The sequence below is a fragment of the Pangasianodon hypophthalmus genome, chromosome 24 (assembly GCF_027358585.1).
Source record: "Pangasianodon hypophthalmus isolate fPanHyp1 chromosome 24, fPanHyp1.pri, whole genome shotgun sequence".
Taxonomy (NCBI): domain Eukaryota; kingdom Metazoa; phylum Chordata; class Actinopteri; order Siluriformes; family Pangasiidae; genus Pangasianodon; species Pangasianodon hypophthalmus.
This window is the reverse complement of record NC_069733.1, coordinates 17733059-17751009: the sequence shown is the minus strand read 5'-3', so window position 1 is coordinate 17751009 and position 17951 is coordinate 17733059. Positions and strand designations below refer to the sequence as shown.

Below are 17951 nucleotides of genomic sequence, written 5' to 3'. Positions count from 1 at the left end.
GAACTCAGCTGAGACGATGCTCTCCAAACCACTACGTCACCGTACACACGCGCGCACACACACACACACACACACACACACACACACACACACAGGGACAGAGAGAATCCGAAAGGACACCTGCTACTGTGTGTGAGAGCCAGACCGTGACAAAGTGCAGACATGAGAGAGAGAGAGAGAGAGAGAGAGAGAGAGAGAGTGAGAGTGTATGTGTGTGTGTGAGAAATAATGAGAGTAAGGTGAATTATGAAAATGCCCTGGAAAGTAGGAGTGTGTGTGTGTATGTGTGTGTGCGCCAGCATGAGATGATGTCATCCTTATTAATAACAACAATAACATCAGGCAGGCCAGCTCAGCAAGCTGTGTGACCCGCTTTCCACTAGAGAGAGTGTGTGTGTGTGTGTGTGTGTGTGTGTGTATGTGTGTGTGTGTGTGTGCGTGCATGTGTAGGGGTTTGTAAGGACACATTGTCCCTGTTTCCTTCTGCAAGGCTGATCCATGATGTAAAGAGATGGTACGAGGACTGAAGTACAAGTTCGACGGAGTGTGTGTGCGCGTGTGTGCGTGTGTGTGGTCTTCGACACAATGTCCTGCTCAACATAAATAATTCTCACTATAATACACAATACAATAAGTTAACAAGATTAGCCAGGTTAGCTAGCAAACTAAATGCAACATTGGGTAACAACACAGGTAACTAAACCGGTTAGCTAGTTAGTTTAGCTAACATTAAGATTAAGTAGTAGCTAGCCAGATAGCTAGTGTTAGTTATACTGTTTTTATTTTATAATTAAAAGCAGTAGCAAAGTTCGCTTGTCAGATAGCTAGCATCAGTTATACTACGTTTATTATATAATTATGAGCAGTAGACAAGTTTCCTGACCAGATATTTAACATTAGTTATCCTGTTTTTATTATATAATTAAAAGCAGTAGCAAAGATTGCTAGCTAGAGCGCTAATGTTAGTTATACTGTTTATATTATGTAATTAAAAGAAGCTACTTTGCTAGCAAGCTAGCAAAATGTAAACTGTTGTGGTGATGTCGTAGTCAAGTTTGCAATTGGCTGACTAACAGTGCGACTAACAGACAAGAACACTGCAGGCTTTCCCACGGTAAACACACACACACACACACACACACACACACACACACACCCATCAACATCACGGTCAATATTCAATACCATTAAACTCCATGTAACATGTTTTCAGTATTACGATAACACACACATCTGTTATCCCAGCGGCTCTCAACACCCTGCACAGCTGTGTGTGTGTGTTTCCTGTTCTGATTCAACGCATCACACGTATCAGTTTATTCAGTTTATTTGGGTGTGTCAGAACACACACACACACACACACACACACACACACACACACACACACACACACACACATACACACACAGTACAGAACCTGCAGCTGTCAAACAATAAGATTATTCTGACATATTGTACAGTAGTGTTGTGCTGTTGCTTGATTCAAATGGTTAAGCTCAAGAGAACACTGTTGCTAGGCAACTGGACAATATGGCTGCCAGAACCTTAACCTGGAAGCGAGTTTGCTAGCTATCCTATAGCTGATAAGTCTTTTTTTCAGACAATATAAAAACAGAGTGACTGTTGAAGTGAGACAGAAATGTCATCTATATCAACATTTCACTCAGATTTGTTGGTTAATTACTGAAAAAAGACTATACTAGCTATACTATACTAAAGACTAGCTATAATTACAATGTGATTAGACTTAGCATCAACCGCTAATCTGGGTTTCAAAGCTCCATATTGAGAAACATTAACATTATGATTCTGAGCTATCACAAACATTATAGTTCATACAAATGGACAATTAAAAGCCTCCTCGCTGTTCTCTGACTGGAAATTAGACTAACGATTTAGCTAGCTATCATGGACCTGTTATAAATCTTTTATATGAACTACCAAATGCACAGTGAAGGTGGAAATGATATAAAACTGTCATTCATATCAACATTTACCTCAGATGTGTTGATACATAAGAAAAGGATTCGAATTACTATAATTATAATCTAATTATACTTAGCATCAAATGCTAATTGAGCTTCTGTGAGGAGCCGCCATATTGAGAAAGGTTAATATTGAGTTACAGCTTGTCTCTCTCATACACACACACACACACACACACACACACACACACACACACACTCTAAACAGAAAAGACAGAAAACAGAAGAGCTGAGATCTGTTTTTTCCCTCTCCTTTTCACACCATCTATCTCTCTCTCTCTCCTAATGTGTTTAGCAGCTCTCTCCACCATCGTCTTTCCAGACAGCACGAAGTCTCTCAGAACTTTCTCTCCATCCGGACTGGAGAAGAGGTGCGAAAGAAGAAGGGACAAATAAACCGAGATGATGAGAAAAGAGGAATGCAAAGAAAAAAAGAAAGTTAGATATAAAGGAGAGAATAAAAGAAGACAGAGGAGGCAAAGAGATAGAAGAAAGAATGGAAGGATGAGAGAGAGAGAGAGAGAGAGAGAGAGTGTGAAGACAGATGGAAAAGAGGGAAAGAAAGACAAAATATAGAAAAAAATAGGGAAAAAGAGAGATGGAGAGAAAGATGAGGGGATAAAGAGATTGGGGAGGAAAATGATGAAAAATGAGAGAGAGAAGACAGAGAAAGGTAGAGAGACAAAAAAGAGGGAAGCAGGTGAGAGAAAGAAGAACGAAAAAGAAAAAGTGGGATGAAGAGAGAGAGAGAGAGAGAGAGAGAGAGAGAGAGGGAGATTGGGTTTAGACCTTCTTAGACACACACACACACACACACACACACACACACACACACACACTAAAAGAAACCAACTACAGCCATTGCCATACTTCAATATAAGGTGCATCCTGTTTGAACAAAAGAAACACACACACACACATACACACACATACACACACTATTGTATTGGTACAGTTATTAATAAAATAAAAGCTCCCTCGGCTGGGGGTGGGGGACGCCACATACATACATACACACACACACACACACATACACACACACACACTTCTACACATCCATTAGCTCTCCTCCGCTCTGTCTCTTTCTATGCTAATGTGATTTATTGATTTTCTTCTTTATCTTGAGGTACTGAGGTGATCTCTCTCTCTCTCTCTTTCTCTCTCTCTCACACAGACTTCTCCACCCCTCCCCCAACACCCCACTGACACACACACACACACACACTTCATTTCAGCTGATGTGTGTTTATTAGCATGCCTGCTTTTCCCACAGCACTGCTGAAGGAACCAGCGAAGTAACAGCAATAATCGTGTTGATGCTAACACTTCTGCTAATTGTTTTAGTCACAGTTGACCACTTCGCAGTTCTTCGCTGGCTCTACTCTGTAACCTTTCTCTCATTTTTTCGGTCTGTAAACAACAACTTTCGGGTTATGTCAACCAGCTTTTAAAATAAGCCACAAACATTAGACGGCAGTTAAAAATGAGCAGTACGGAGAGTTAGCGGTCTGAGGACGTAGCTAACAGTCATTTTACTTGCCCTTGCAACAAAATAATAGGTGCTACACTGCAAAAAATACATTTGTGGTGATAACGTTACAAACTAAACACAGTTACATCAACTATCTGATGTCTTTTGTGTAATTTTTTTGTCAGATTTGACGTTATTAAAGCACTAAATCTCAAAAATCCTTCAATGTTTGATAACATATTAGCACAAACGGAAGCAACTTTGTTAAAAAAAAAAATGGTTAGCATGTTTCCTGAACCAGCTCCAGCTTCGACACCAAGGTTAGCTGCTAATTCTGATTTATACGCGAGGTTTGCTGATGTCACTGATTCCCAAATATAGCTCCGCCCACTTCAAACCCTTCTGAGGAAAGTGGTAGGGAAAAGGAAATTTAAAAAAATCTCTCAAATTGCAGCTAATACTAAGAAGCTAATCACGGGAATAAGTTGACAGGAGCTTTAAGAATCTATACGTCTTAAACATACGCATTAGGAAATGTTTATTAAGTGATTTTTTATGTTTGAAACGATGTTTACGTCTTTAACGCTATAACCGTTCAAAAATAACGCTTAGCGGTAGTAAAGCAGAAGTACAGTGCGTAAGTCTCAACGGTTTGTTTATCTACTCAATCCACGTGTGCTGCTCTAAATCAAGAACATCTGTGAGTGAACCACACACACACACACACACACACTCACACACACACACAGAGTGAGAGGTTGAGTGTCGGCCGAGCTGCCGTGGCTCTGCTCGATCATAATAAAGAGGTTTTCATAACGTGGAGGATTTTTTTTCCCTTTCTGCTCCAAGTGTCTCTTTCTTTCCTAAAGCAACTCGCTTTAATGGGCACAAAAACTGCAGCTCCTAGATAAACTGTTCCATATGGACACTGCCAACGTGGAGAGAGAAAGAGAGAGAGAGAGAGAGCGAGAGAGAGGGAGAGAGACTGAGAGAACGAGAGAGAGACAGAGAGAGAGGGAGAAGGAGAGAGAGAGAGGGAGAAAGCGAGAGAGAGAGACAGAGAGAGCGAGAGAGAGAGGAAGAAAGAGAGAGAGATAGACAGAGACAGTGAGAGCGCAAGAGAGAGAGAGAGAGAAGGAGAGAGAGAGAGAGTTCAGGCAGCACGTGGAGAGGCTCTGTTTCACAGAGAGACGACTCTATTATGCCGAGAAAGAAAGGAGGAGGGAGAGAGAGAGAGAGAGAGAGAGAGAGAGACTGATGGCATGTTTTGATCGCTGGTGGTTTTATCCTGGATTACCGCTCCAGAGTTTAAACGTGCTCTCTCGCCCCATCCCTCTCTCTCTCTCTCTCTCTCTCTCTCTCTCTCTCTCTGTACTATTCTCATCCTTCATCTCGTTTTCATTTATTCATCCTTCTTTCCTTTCCCTTTATATTTCTTTCGTTCTCTCTCCTTCTGTTTCTCTGTCCTTTTCTACGCCTCTACCGTTACTCTGTAATTCTTCTTCTTCTACCCCTTCTTTTCCCCCTTTCTTTTCCATCTCTCTCCCTCTCTGTACCTCTCTCATCCTTACACTTTCTCTTTCCTTTCCCTCTCTTGCCATCTGTTTCTCTCTGTCCTTCTCTATGCCTCTCTACCTTTTATCACATCTTTTTTCTTCTCCTTCTCTCTCTGCTTCTTCTGCCCTCTCTCTCTGTACCTTTCTCATCCGTTCTTTATTTCTTTCCACTTTACTTTCTCTTGATGTCACTCTTCTCTCTCTCTCTCTCTCTCTCTCTCTCTGTGTCTCACTATCTCTCATCCACTTCTTATTTATCTCTCCAGCTATTTCTCTGTCTCTCTTCTGAACACTCCACCTCTCCTTTTTTTCAGTCTCTATATCCCTTTCTTCCTCTCTTCCTCATTCTGTCTTTCTCTGTGTTTCTATCTGTTTTTCTCATCATGTCTGTCTGTCTCTCTCGTTTAATTCCTCTCCCTCTCTTACCTTGTCTTTTCCTGTGTCTCTCTACCTCTATCCCTCATCCCGTTTTTCTTCCTCTCCTTCTCTCTCTCCCTCTTTTCCTATCCTTCCATCTCTTTTTACCTATTTCGTCCCCTCTCACTCACTCATTTTCTCTCTTCCTCTATGTCTCTCTACCTTTTACTGTCTGTGTTTTTTTCTCTGTATGTCCCCATTTCTGACAATTTATTTGTTCCCTCCTTTCTTTCTCTCCCTGTCACACACTGTTTTTCTGACACTTTTCCCTTTACTCCCCTTTGGCAGCTTCCAGACACACACACACACACACAAGAGAAAGTCCTGTATGTCAACACTTTTCTTTCTCTATTTTTCCTTCTTTCTGAAAGACCTACTGTGGCAGTGTGTGAGTGACTCAGCAGGAGGTGTACAGGTCAAAGGTCATGGGTAGGGAAGGGGCATGAACACACACACACACACACACACACACATATATAACAGTCCTGCCAGTGTGTCTCCCTGCTGTTCCTGCATCTGGAAGATCAGCTAAAGCAACAGGAAACGCCTGAGGATAGAATTAAGCTCCGCCCACTTGTGGTCCGTAATTGTGGGTGGATTTTTTTTTTTGGGTGGGGGTGGGGGGTGGGGGACGGTGTATGGGGGTGGTTTGTGGACAAGACGAGGGGCATTAGTGTATTCTCGAAAGAAGTGCGCCCCCTCCCACCATCCCCCTTTCTTACTTTCTTCCTCCTTCTAGTGCCCTGAAGGACATGCACTTTTAGGGTGTGTGTTTTTGGCTCTCTCTCTCACTCTGTGTGTGTGTGAGTGTGTGTATGTGTGTGTGTGTGTGTTTCCAACCTTTCCTCCCGTTAGCCGCATAGCCACACGGGAAGCCGTTCTTTAAAAGAGCACAACAATACCAAAAAAGGCGGCCATTAAAACAAACCATGGACTCAAGGGGAAAAACGGATAAGCCCCTCCCCCTGCCACACACACACACACACACACACACACACACACACACACATACACACTCCCTGGAAAGTCCAAGCGGTTTGCTCCCACTACATGACTACACACTCTTTTCGACCTCAGAGAAATCATTCGAGGGAAGAACAGTAAAATTAAACAAGCTTGACCTCCAGAGGCGTTCGGGAACCGTGGGCTAAAATATGTTTCACTATCTGGCAACCTTCGTCCACAAAATTGCCCCAGTCTCTTACGGGATGTTACAGCTGCTTCGTGGGAATTTTTTAGTGTTTGTTTTTTTTACACTTTCTCTAGAACACAGAGTTCAGGGCTTGCTGCCCTGCCTCTCTCCTCTTCCTGTATTCCTCATGACTAGCTGCCATAGTTACAGTGACGCTAAGCAGTGCTAGCATTCGTCTAACATTCACAGCACCATTTACAACAAAATAAATTCATTATTCCAGCAAAATATAAAAAGGCCTACGGGTAGTGAAGTCATGTAGACTGAGGTAACTGAGTTAGCTAGCTAGTTACCACACAACACTCACAGCACACCTAGCGCTCGTCAAAATGCTACATATACCGTATATACATTAAAAAAGAAAATGTTTCACCATAAATAAAGCAAAACAAAGAAATACTCACATGCTAGCTAGCTATGTTACATCCTTAATGATGACTTAATTACTAGCGGAGAAAGATTAGCCACATTACAACCAACATTTTTGCTTCAGCATGAACTATCATTACTAGCAAATATTAGCAAGCTAACTAGCAAACTGGAAAGGTTTGGCCAATTTATATTTGTAATTCTGTGTCAAGTAAGGTGACTTGCAAATGTTAGCAAACTAATTAACAAACTGGAAAGGTTAGCTAAAGAAATTTATATTAAAAGATGTTTACTTGCGATCGAGCCTGCTTGCAGCGCCACCTAGTTGTGTATAAAAACATCCAGAAACTAAAAGCTAGGTAGCTAGCTAACATAAATGTCTCCAGCTAGCCCTACATTACATTAATTAGCGGGTTGTTACCATACAGCTAATCTCAGTGATGAAGTTTCTCAGTGCTGTTTTAGTGTAAAAGAGTCGTAGTGTTTTTTATTCGAAAAGAAACATGGAGGATCTGCCAGGGACAGTTTGATGATTTGGCACTCAATGAGATGAAAATCCAAGGTCTCTGTGGATTTCAGTTATTTTCCCTTTTCCCAAATCCATGAGGATTAAATCTACAATGCTGGCAGGACTTTGTAAAAAACCTGAGACAGAGAAAGAGAGAGAGAAAGTTAGAGAGAAAGAGAGAGAAAGAGAGGAAAAGGGCAAGAGAGGTTGGTAAAGAGATGGATAGAAACAGAGAGAGAGAGAGAGAGAGAGAGAGAGACAGAGACAGAGACAGAGCAGTTTCTGTCCAAAAGCCTTTTTCTGTTTCTATAATTTTCTCTTCTATTAAATATTTTGGGAGGAGTGATGTGATATCATCAGTAAAAAAAGTGTCTCACACACAAACAAACAAAAACACACACACACACTTGCTACGTTCCATGGAAATGAACTTTCACTGTGTGTTCGACAAGTTTCCACAAGAAATTTTAGATGTTGAAATTTCCTTACATGACTCAGTGGTGAAATTTCTCAATACCAGAATCCACACCTGTTTATGCCAAGTGTACAATCACAGTGTAATTTAAGTCATACGCTGTCAGTCAGCCATTTCATAGTCATTTATCGACACATCTGAGGTAAATGTTGATGTTCTGAACACTTCCGTCTCATTTTCTCTGTCCCTTTGCCTTTACTCCATCAGTATAAGAGCCTTGCTAGCTAAATTGTTAGCCACAGTGATTAGCTAGCTCATGTTTGCTGTCTAGCAAACAGTTGCGTAACTATATTGACATATTCTTTAGCATGATAGCATATGGTTTAGCAGAGAGACTGGTTGTCATGGGAACTGGGCAATAAAGTTGGCAATAAATCTATGAAATCATTAAAAGATTGTGTTAAGAAAATACTATTATGTTACTGAAAATGATCGAGGAGGAAATCTTTCCCAAAATGACGGTCCTCAGAAATTTTAAAATGGCTGCCCAAAAATGTGTACTGTTTGGTCACGGCTGAACGATCTAACTAGCATTACAGTGAGGCTAAACAGAAAGCTAACTAGCTAAGAGTGGCATAAAATACAGTGTTAAATGTAGGCATCTAGCTAGCGTTATAATGAGGGGCTGCTATTGGTGTATGTTAGCTAAACATAAGAATGACTAGTAAATAGCGATAAGAGATAAGGTACTAAATATAGCTGGGTTGAACATAAGATACTAAATACTGCTAGCTTGTAGATAAGATACTAAATATAGCTAGCTTGAAGATAACAGTACTAAATACAGCTAGCTTAAAATAAGAGACTAAATATAGCTAGCTGGCTAGCACTATAGTGAGGGGCTGCTACTGAAGTATATTAGCTAAACATAAGGATAACTAGCTAATAACAAAATACGATAAGGTACTAAATATAGCTAGTTGGCTAACTTTATAATGAAGGATTGCTGTTGGGGTATGTTAGCTAAATATAAGTATGACTAGCAAATAGCAACATGTGATAAGGTACTAAATATAGCTACCTTGAACATACCTGTACTAAATATAGTTAGCTTGAAGATACTTGTACTAAGTATAGCTAGCTTGAACATACCTGTACTAAATAGAGATAGATTGAAGATAACTGCATAAAATATAGTTTTATGTTACATACTTTTATATAAGTGCAAGGTAAATTGAGCACAAAAATAAATAAAATAAATAAATAGCTAGCTTGAAGATAAGATACTAAAAATAGCTAGCTAGGTAACTGCAACTGAAGTAGCTAAACATAAACAACCAAATAGTTATTTAGCTTTCTAGGAGTTATTAAAACTTTAAAAAATAAAGTAAAAAATAAAATTAGCTGTTCAATAAAATATCCGTAAGATATTATTTTGGTAACTAAACATAAGCCAGTTAACTCGCTCACTCGCTTGCTCGCTGGAAAGATGAAGAAATAAGGCACAAACTCAGATCGAGAAAACAAGCGCCTTTCTGTAAACACGCGTCTCCAGACTACACTGGAAGTTTAATGCAATCCAGCTTTTTTTACCTGCAGCCGTGAAACAGATCCAATCAAAAAGACGACCTCAATTCAACAAAACGAGCTCTGCATGTACACTCCGGTAAACAAAATCACACACACACACACTCGTATATATACAAACACATACGAACCACATGCACTGCTTTGGAGAGAAATGCTTATTAGCACAGCCTCGGGCTGACAGAGCAGATGGCTGATTAAAGCAGACGCACACACTGCCAACGTTTTAGCCCCGGAATTCATCATCAATAAGCAAGGGCCGATGCAAACACACACACACAGCTCCACACGCAAGCCAACACACAGCGAGATCGGTCCGCCGAGTCGGTAATCCAAACCTCAGCATGGCGCTCTACATCAAACGCTAGCACTCGATACCTAGAACTGATATTTCCATGTAGTGCGCCTGTCAATCAATTCTGAAGGTCAAGTCAAGTGGATTTTATCGTCTTCTCGCTTATAAATATGTAAGAAACTCCAGCTGGAGACGGCTGGACATTTATAGTAAGTCCTTTTTTTTTGTAAAATGATTAGATAATTATAAAAACAACCAGTACAAAATGCTTCGTGTATTGAATCCAGTGTTTATTTGTTTTTTGTTTTTTTTTGTTTTTTTTGTCATTTCCAAATCTCCAGAACACACAGCATTTCTGCAGCACTACAGCTCTGTCCTTTGGCTCAGTTTAGCATCAACAAAAATGCTGCAGCCCAAATACACAGAATGTTTGGTTCACTTCCTGCAGTTGGTTCAGATTTGATTCAGAGTCAATTCAGAGTCAAATCACTTTCTCACTGCAACAGACTTCCTGCAATCAACTCAGATTCGGAGTCAATTCGGAGTGATTGCTGTGCCGGAGAACACACCAGGGCTCCATTCAAATGCACCAAACACTGTGTGTGTGTGTGTGTGTGTGTGTGTGTCTGTGTGAAAGCACATGATCATATAGATAGATCACACATAGTAGAGTGTATACATTTTGGTTAAAACCATTTCTTATTGGAACGTCAGAAAAAAGCAGGCCACACCCCCAAACACACTCGTTTGAATGTGAGGGTAAAAATGATGCCCTAATCATCACAAAGTCCTGACATTATCTAGTTTTTAATATGCTAATTAAATGCGTTTACAGCTCATGCTGAAAAAGCAGCGATTAAGAGGATCTCGAGTGTGATACGGACAGCTACGGGTCCTGTATCGGCAGACGGATAAGATACTGAAGAGCTCAGTGTGTGTGTGTGTGCGTGTGTGTGTGTGTGTGTGAGAGGCTTCACGTGTGCGTGCAAGCTAACGGAAGGAACAGTGCTGTCACACTTTCACAGATATGTGTTGATGCGTCTGTTCACCTCTGGCTCGCAGCTGTGCACACGCACGCACACACACACACACACACACACACACACACACACACACACACACACACACTGGCGCCACATTCTGCCACATGTGCATATGCACCACTGGGGGAGGGTTAAATGAGCCCGGTCCTGCCTCTTGATCCACACACACACTCACACACACACACACACTCACACTATAGCCTTTATTTACTTTTAAAACACTTCCCCCATCCCTTATCTAAACATCACACAGGTTCCAGCCACAGAGCTTCCCCTGATCCATCCACCCGCTTGCTGATGGAGAGAAACCGTGACAAAGACAAAAAAAAAAAAAAAAAAAAAAAAAAGGATGAGAGAGAAGGACAAAAAGAAATGAATTTTTATTAGTGGTAGTGTTTCTTTTTTTCTTTTTCTTTCTTTATTTCCACTCTGTAAATACGAGGATCGGCAAAAGTACTTTTGTTAGTCACGCTGAAAAAGCCTTGACTTGATCTGTGCTGAACTGAAAAGAGAGAGAAAGAAAGAAAGCATACAAGAGATAACAAAAGAGACAGAGTGTGAAGGAGAGATGGAGAGAGTGAAGAGTGAGAGAGTGAGACAGAGACAAAGAAAGAGATATGAAAGGTAGAACGAGAGACAAGACAATGAGGCAGAGTGTGAGAGAGACAGACAGGCAGTGACAGAGATAGAGAGAGGGAGAATGGAAGAAAGAGACAAATAGGTAGAGAGAGACAAAGACAGAATGAAAGAGAAAGAGGGAGACAGATAAAACAAAAAGAGAAACAGACAGGCAGGGACACAGAGAGATGGAGACAGAATGAAAGAGAATGAAACAGAGAGGTAAAGTTAGAGACACAATGAAAGAGAGAGAGACAGAATGAGAGAGAGACAAATGGGTAGAGTTAGAGAGATAAAGACAGAATGAGAGAGAGAGAGAGACAGACAGGTAGAATTAGAAAGAGAAAGAAAGAGACAGACGGAGAGACTGAATGAATAGAGAGATAAATCATGAAAGAAAGGGAGACAGACAGGCAGAAGTAGCGAATGAGAGAGAGAGAGAGAGAGAGAGAGTTGGAAGGCTGCCAGTGTGTTGAGTGCAGTGAAGGTCAGCTCGTGCTGAGTGAGGACTTCAGCCTGCACCATGAATACACCACTGATCATCATCATCATCATCATCATCATCATCCTCCTCCTCCTCCGCATGTCTCTCAGCTTCACTCAGTCACTACAACTGATCATCATCATCATCATCATCCTCATCATCCTCATCACCATCATCATCATCCTCTGCATGTCTCTCGGCTCAGCGCTGTCTGATTATCTCACTCTTCACATCTCCTTCACCCAGTCACTACCACTGATCATCATCATCATCCTCCTCCTCATCATCATCCTCATCATCATCATCCTCCTCCTCATCATCATCATCATCATCCTCCTCATCATCATCATCATCCTCATCATCATCCTCCTCCTTCTCATCATCATCCTCCTCCTCCGCATGTCTCTCAGCTTCACTCAGTCACTACAACTGATCATTATCATCATCATCCTCATCACCATCATCATCATCCTTTGCATGTCTCTCGGCTCAGCGCTGTCTGATTATCTCACTCTTCACATCTCCTTCACCCAGTCACTACCACTGATCATCATCATCCTCCTCCTCCTCATCATCATCCTCCTCCTCCTCCTCATCATCCTCATCCTCCTCCTCCTCATGATCATCATCCTCCTCCTCTTTTATTCAAGTCTTAAATAAAAAAAAAGAGCCAGATACACTGACACGCTAACACGCTTCCTCAGAAATGCTAACGCTTCTTCAGACATGCTAACATTCTTCTATTGTACGATTAACAGAAATACATTAAAACACTCTCATCCTAAATCCAATCTGAACTCGGATAAGTAGAAATGCTAAAACACTTCTGTGTACTAACACGCTAACATGTTTCTTCAGATATGCTAACACAATAAGGTTTGCTAAACGACTGCTGAATGAGGCAGTGTGACGTCAGTTACGCTAACGCTTCATCGAAAACATACTAACACACACAGATTGGATTCATATACGCTAATGATAATATGTATGCTAACATTATGCTAATTAACGATCTTCTGTTAAACAGCACAAAAACCCCAAAAAATCATCTTTGTGCTAAATCACAAGTTACGCTAACGTTCTCCTGCTTTTAACGCTCTGTCCGATATGCTAGCACGCTAAATAATTAGTATCTTGGGACTCTGTGCACATTAACATGCTTCTGTTTCATGAAAAAAGGCTTTTAAACTGTTAAAAAACTCCAAACTGGATTCACATACAGATGCTAAAATGCTTCTTTTCTACTCCGGAGGGAAGCTGAGAGACAAAGAGAGAGAGAAATGGAGAGGAACAGATCTGTCGGAGGTAAAGAAAGAGCGAGGGAACGCAGTGCTCCAAGCGAAGGAAGAAAAAAGAAGAAGGCCTAATGAGGGATGAAGCTAGAAGTGTCGAGAGCGGCAGGCTAGCTGCAGGCACGATAGCGTAATGCAGCAGGGACGGCGCAACATAATCCCGCACCATATGATGATGAGGAAACACACACACACACAGATGTGTTACGTAACACACAGCGACCAAGCCACCAGCTGATTTCTATCCGCTCCTGAACATTACACACACACAGAGAGAGAGTTAGTGAGCCGCTAACCATTTGTGACTTAGCAACTTTGCACTAACAGTTGCTGCGTAACTTCTGAGCAGTTTTTCTTTCACACACACACACACACGACGCTAATCACAATGAGAACTGAGAGAGGAACATCTGTTCCAGCGCAGTAATTCAATAACTCGCTCAAACCAGCCTTTCATGCGCTAACGCACACCGGATGGATTAGCGATCGGTGATCAACCTCACGGAAAACAAAACAGCGTGAACGCTTTCATGTTAAATTAACGTATTGTCTTTTAAAAACTTGGAGTGTGTGTCTTTTTTTTTCTCTTCTGAGCCACACCAGAACGAAAAGGCCTCCTATACACGATGTTCTTTCACGAGCTAGCATCAAGGAGAAGCTGAATGGCTAAGAACGGCTATGTTTAACGGTGAAATTAGTAGCTTTTCTTATGAATTCTTTTGTCTAAATCTCTCCTAGCCGAGCCGATACAAAATCTGAGGAAAAACGAGAGGCTGCTGAGGGAACGAATGTCTACAGCTGCTATAATTTTTTTTTTTGTTTGTTCGTTTTAGATTGCCAGTGTCGTCAAATTCCACCTAGAATCCTAGTGTCATTCAGATTAAAGTCCCGCCCTTATTCCGGAAAAAGAACGGAGCACAAATTTAACAGCAAGGAAGCTAAAATAAAGAGATAATTAGCGTGTTTAGTCCGACTCCAGCTCTCAGTTTGGCCGTTTGGTGGGCGGGAAGAGAGGCCGTCATTTTTAATTCGACGCCCGTTTGTGGAGTCAAAGATCCAGACAGGAAGTGGGAAACGGACGCTGATTCCCGGATTTCCTGGATGCCCGTTTCTCCGCCCGTGTCATTTTTATCCCGTGTGGGTGAAACTTAGGCAGGATGCGAGTCCATTGCAGTGACAATAAGAAGATCGAGGCTGCAGGAGACACATTGACTCTGAATGGACAAGCTGAACATCTGGACTGGCGGGGGTCGAGAGAGTAAGTGTGTGTGAAAGAGAGAGAGGGTGTGTGTGTGTGTGTGTGTGTGTGTGTGAGAGAGTGTGTGTGTGTGAGTGTGAACCCCTGCTGAGCTGCACCGTGCCAGCTGGATTTAAAGCTTTCACGCTGGACGACCTCATGGCCCTCCGTTCCAACTCACACACTCACCTCTCGCTGATCCGCAGCGAGGCACAACGATGCCGTCTGGGACGTGGCCGGATTTTTGAGCGTGAATCATAAATATTACGAACAATAGACTCTTCTTGACAATACAACTTCGGTGTGAGGAGGAAACACACCACCTTCCTTCCACTCTTAGTGTCTTCACACACACACACACACGCACACACGCACACACGCACAATCGATCCCTCTCATTCATTCCTCCTCCATAAACTTTATTTTACTACAAATGATTTCATCATGAACTTCTTAACAGGCATTTTCAATGCTGTGGGTTGCCAGCGGTGTCAAATGTCATCCAAAAGAGACACTGAGATGCAAAATCTTCTTAAAGCTTTGTCAGAAAATCAAAAAAGTGACATATAATACATCTAACCAGTGACACAAACCCCATATTAAACCCTCTTTAGGGTTTAGGTTGCCAGGGATATCATATATCCCCCGAAACCACGCATCACGTGTCACAAAATTACTAGTTAAAACACTTAAAATATAAAACATGCTTCATGTGAAACCTGATAAGCTTTCTTGGTAAATCAAAAAAAACTATGTTATATTACATCTAATCAATCATAAAAAAAACTGTAATAATAAATCTTTCTGTATGATTTAGGATGCCAGAGATGTCAAATATCATCCAGAAGCAGCAACAGTATTTAAGCATCATGTAAAAATGACATGGCTTTCTGTGAAAGCGCTTAAAAATAATAATAAAACAAAACTAAATAATGCCTGTTAAGCTATATTTAGCCAGTGATACAAACCCACAACTTAGGTTGCCAGTGATATGAAATATCACCCATGCAAACATTTTCTTAAAGCTTTTTGTCAGATCTTTTAGAAAGATTAATAGAACCTTTAAAACTTTTTGATTTAGGTTGCCAGTGATATCAAATATAAGCCTGAAGCAATAACAAGCATCATGTGAAAATTATCACTCACATCTCTGTGTGCAAGCACTTAGAAATAAAAAGATTTCTTTAAAAAAAAAAAGTGTTACTCTATATTTAACCAGTGATAAAAGCCTACGCAGGATATGTTGCCAGTGATATGAAATATAACCCTGAAGAGAACATGCAAACATTTTCTCTTTTAGAAGTATTAACAGAACTGTTAAACATTTTGTATAATTTTAAGCAGCATGAAAACATAACATAAAATGTTCCTAATGCTATAACACATCTACTCAGTGACAGAAATCCACATAGTTCAGGTTGCCAGTTATAAGTAATCTCATCTAGGAGAGATCATGCAAAAAGAACTGTTAAATCTCTTAGAAATTAGAAACTACATTAACTATTAAAAATGTTGTATGGCTTTAGGTTGCCAGTGGTTTCAAATATCAGCCAGAAGGTAGACCCAGTTTTAGGAAGCATGCAAAAATCATCTGTCAAGGCTAATCATTTAAATCATTTATAAATAAAAACATGGCTCATGTTACTTGTAAGCAACGACAGAATCCTATATGAAGCCACTGATGTGCTTTAGGTTGCCAGAGGTATGAAATATCAGCAGAAACAAAGCTTAGTAGTCAAAATTAAACACTGTAAACCTATGAAACCCTTTGTACGCTTTAGGTTGCCAGTGGAATCAAACATCATCAAAAACGAAAATCCAAAATATTAGTCAGCATACAGTCAACATATCTTAAGCTATAGACATCACAGGAGTGACAGGAAACCTTCTGTATGCGTTAGGTTGCCAGAGATATCAAACATCCCCATGTTTAAGCAGAATGAATAAAAATGACCACAGTCACAGCTCTGTGCTAAAGTACAAGAAACACGCCTTACATTTCATTAGTGACAGAAACGCTATAAACTCGCTTGGCTTGGGTTGCCAGTGATACCAAAATCGTGCGGAAAAGAACCCCAGCTTTAGGAAATGATCCTAAACCTTCTTTTTTAATGCGACTAGAAATAAAACCTAAACACAAAGCAATAACTGATATTAATGCAGTGTATAGAGTGAGGTCTTATAAAGAGGTGCAGCTCCTTTGCAAACAACGAAAACACAGAGATAAAAAGAAAAGCTTGCATTTTAAACAGTTTTGCATTTCCTAACGCACCAAATAACGCACGCACGCACGCACGCGCGCGCAACGCCGGTGTTCCCGATTTTTCTTCTTTTCTTTCCTGGTGCGTTTTGGATGCGCGCGAGCCCGCACTGCGATGTTCCCAACTTCAACTTAAAAATAATAAAAAAAAGAATTCATCCCCAAAATCCTACAATGTCGACCAACATGTTGCAGGATTGATATCACATTTACGCGCTTATCCAAGAAAAAAAAAAACCAAAACAGCGCAACACGCATCAGGCTCGCGCTGGACGCACAAACTCACCGTGTTGTCGCTCCGGAGCTTCGTTACAGCGAAGTCTCATCCACACACACACACACACACACACACTCTCTCTCTCACACACACACACACACACGATCCAAAGCTGGAGTTTCCTCTCGCGAGCAGATCCGATCCGTAATCGTTACGGGTGCGCGTGCTCCGGTGGGTTTAGTTCACTCACGCGCTCGTTCTCCTCATCCTCGCGCGGAACGAAAGAAATGAACCGCACACACACTCCGACCTCCGCAACAACAACAACAACAAGAAGAAGAAGAAAAGCGGAGCGTCCGTTCACGTTCACACCGACTGCCGTTTACTCTGCTCCGTCTCTGCTCTCCGTGGCTCGCGCTCGCTCTGAGGGAGGGGATAACGCGCACACACACTCACACACACACACACACACACACACACAGGCGAAGGCACACGCGCACACTGATCCGCGAGCGCCCGCCCCGCAGCACCTCCTCTTCGCCTCAGCACATTAAATCACCGAGCAAGAAACAAAGGCGCGCGCGACGGCGCACCGGTGAAACGGAAACGCGTCTCCGCCCATAATGGACCCCCGTGAACACCCCGAACACCACGTGACACCGGGGTTAAACCGGGGTTTGGGAGGTGCGCGAGCTTGACTTCTTTACAGTTTAATGTGGGTTTATTAACATGGACACGTTCAAGTTTTTAATTGGAAAAAGGACAGTTCTCAGTCTGTGTCTCTCTCATGCTGTCTCTCTTTCTCTGTGTCTCTCTCTGTCACTGTCTACATTTATGGCATTTGGTAGATGCCCTTATCCAGAGCAACTTACATTTATCTCATTTTCTTTTTTTTTTTTTTTTAATACAACTGAGCAGTTGAGGGTTGAGGGCCTTGCTCAGGGGCCCAGCAGTGGCAGCTTGGTGGAGCTGGGGATTGAACTCATGACCTTCTGAGCAGTAGTC

At 41.6% G+C, this 17951-nt stretch overlaps 1 protein-coding gene across 2 annotated transcripts in view; it reads right to left on the bottom strand.

Annotated features, from left to right (window-relative positions):
- Nucleotides 1–17478, bottom strand: part of sema4c (sema domain, immunoglobulin domain (Ig), transmembrane domain (TM) and short cytoplasmic domain, (semaphorin) 4C) — a 73435-nt gene extending 55957 nt beyond the window's left edge. For both annotated transcript variants that reach the window (XM_026931290.3, XM_053228851.1), the window contains exon 1: nt 17016–17478. The gene's annotated coding sequence lies outside the window, so the exon portion shown is untranslated. The remainder of the gene's footprint in view (nt 1–17015) is intronic.
- Between the last annotated feature and the right edge of the window lie 473 nt (nt 17479–17951).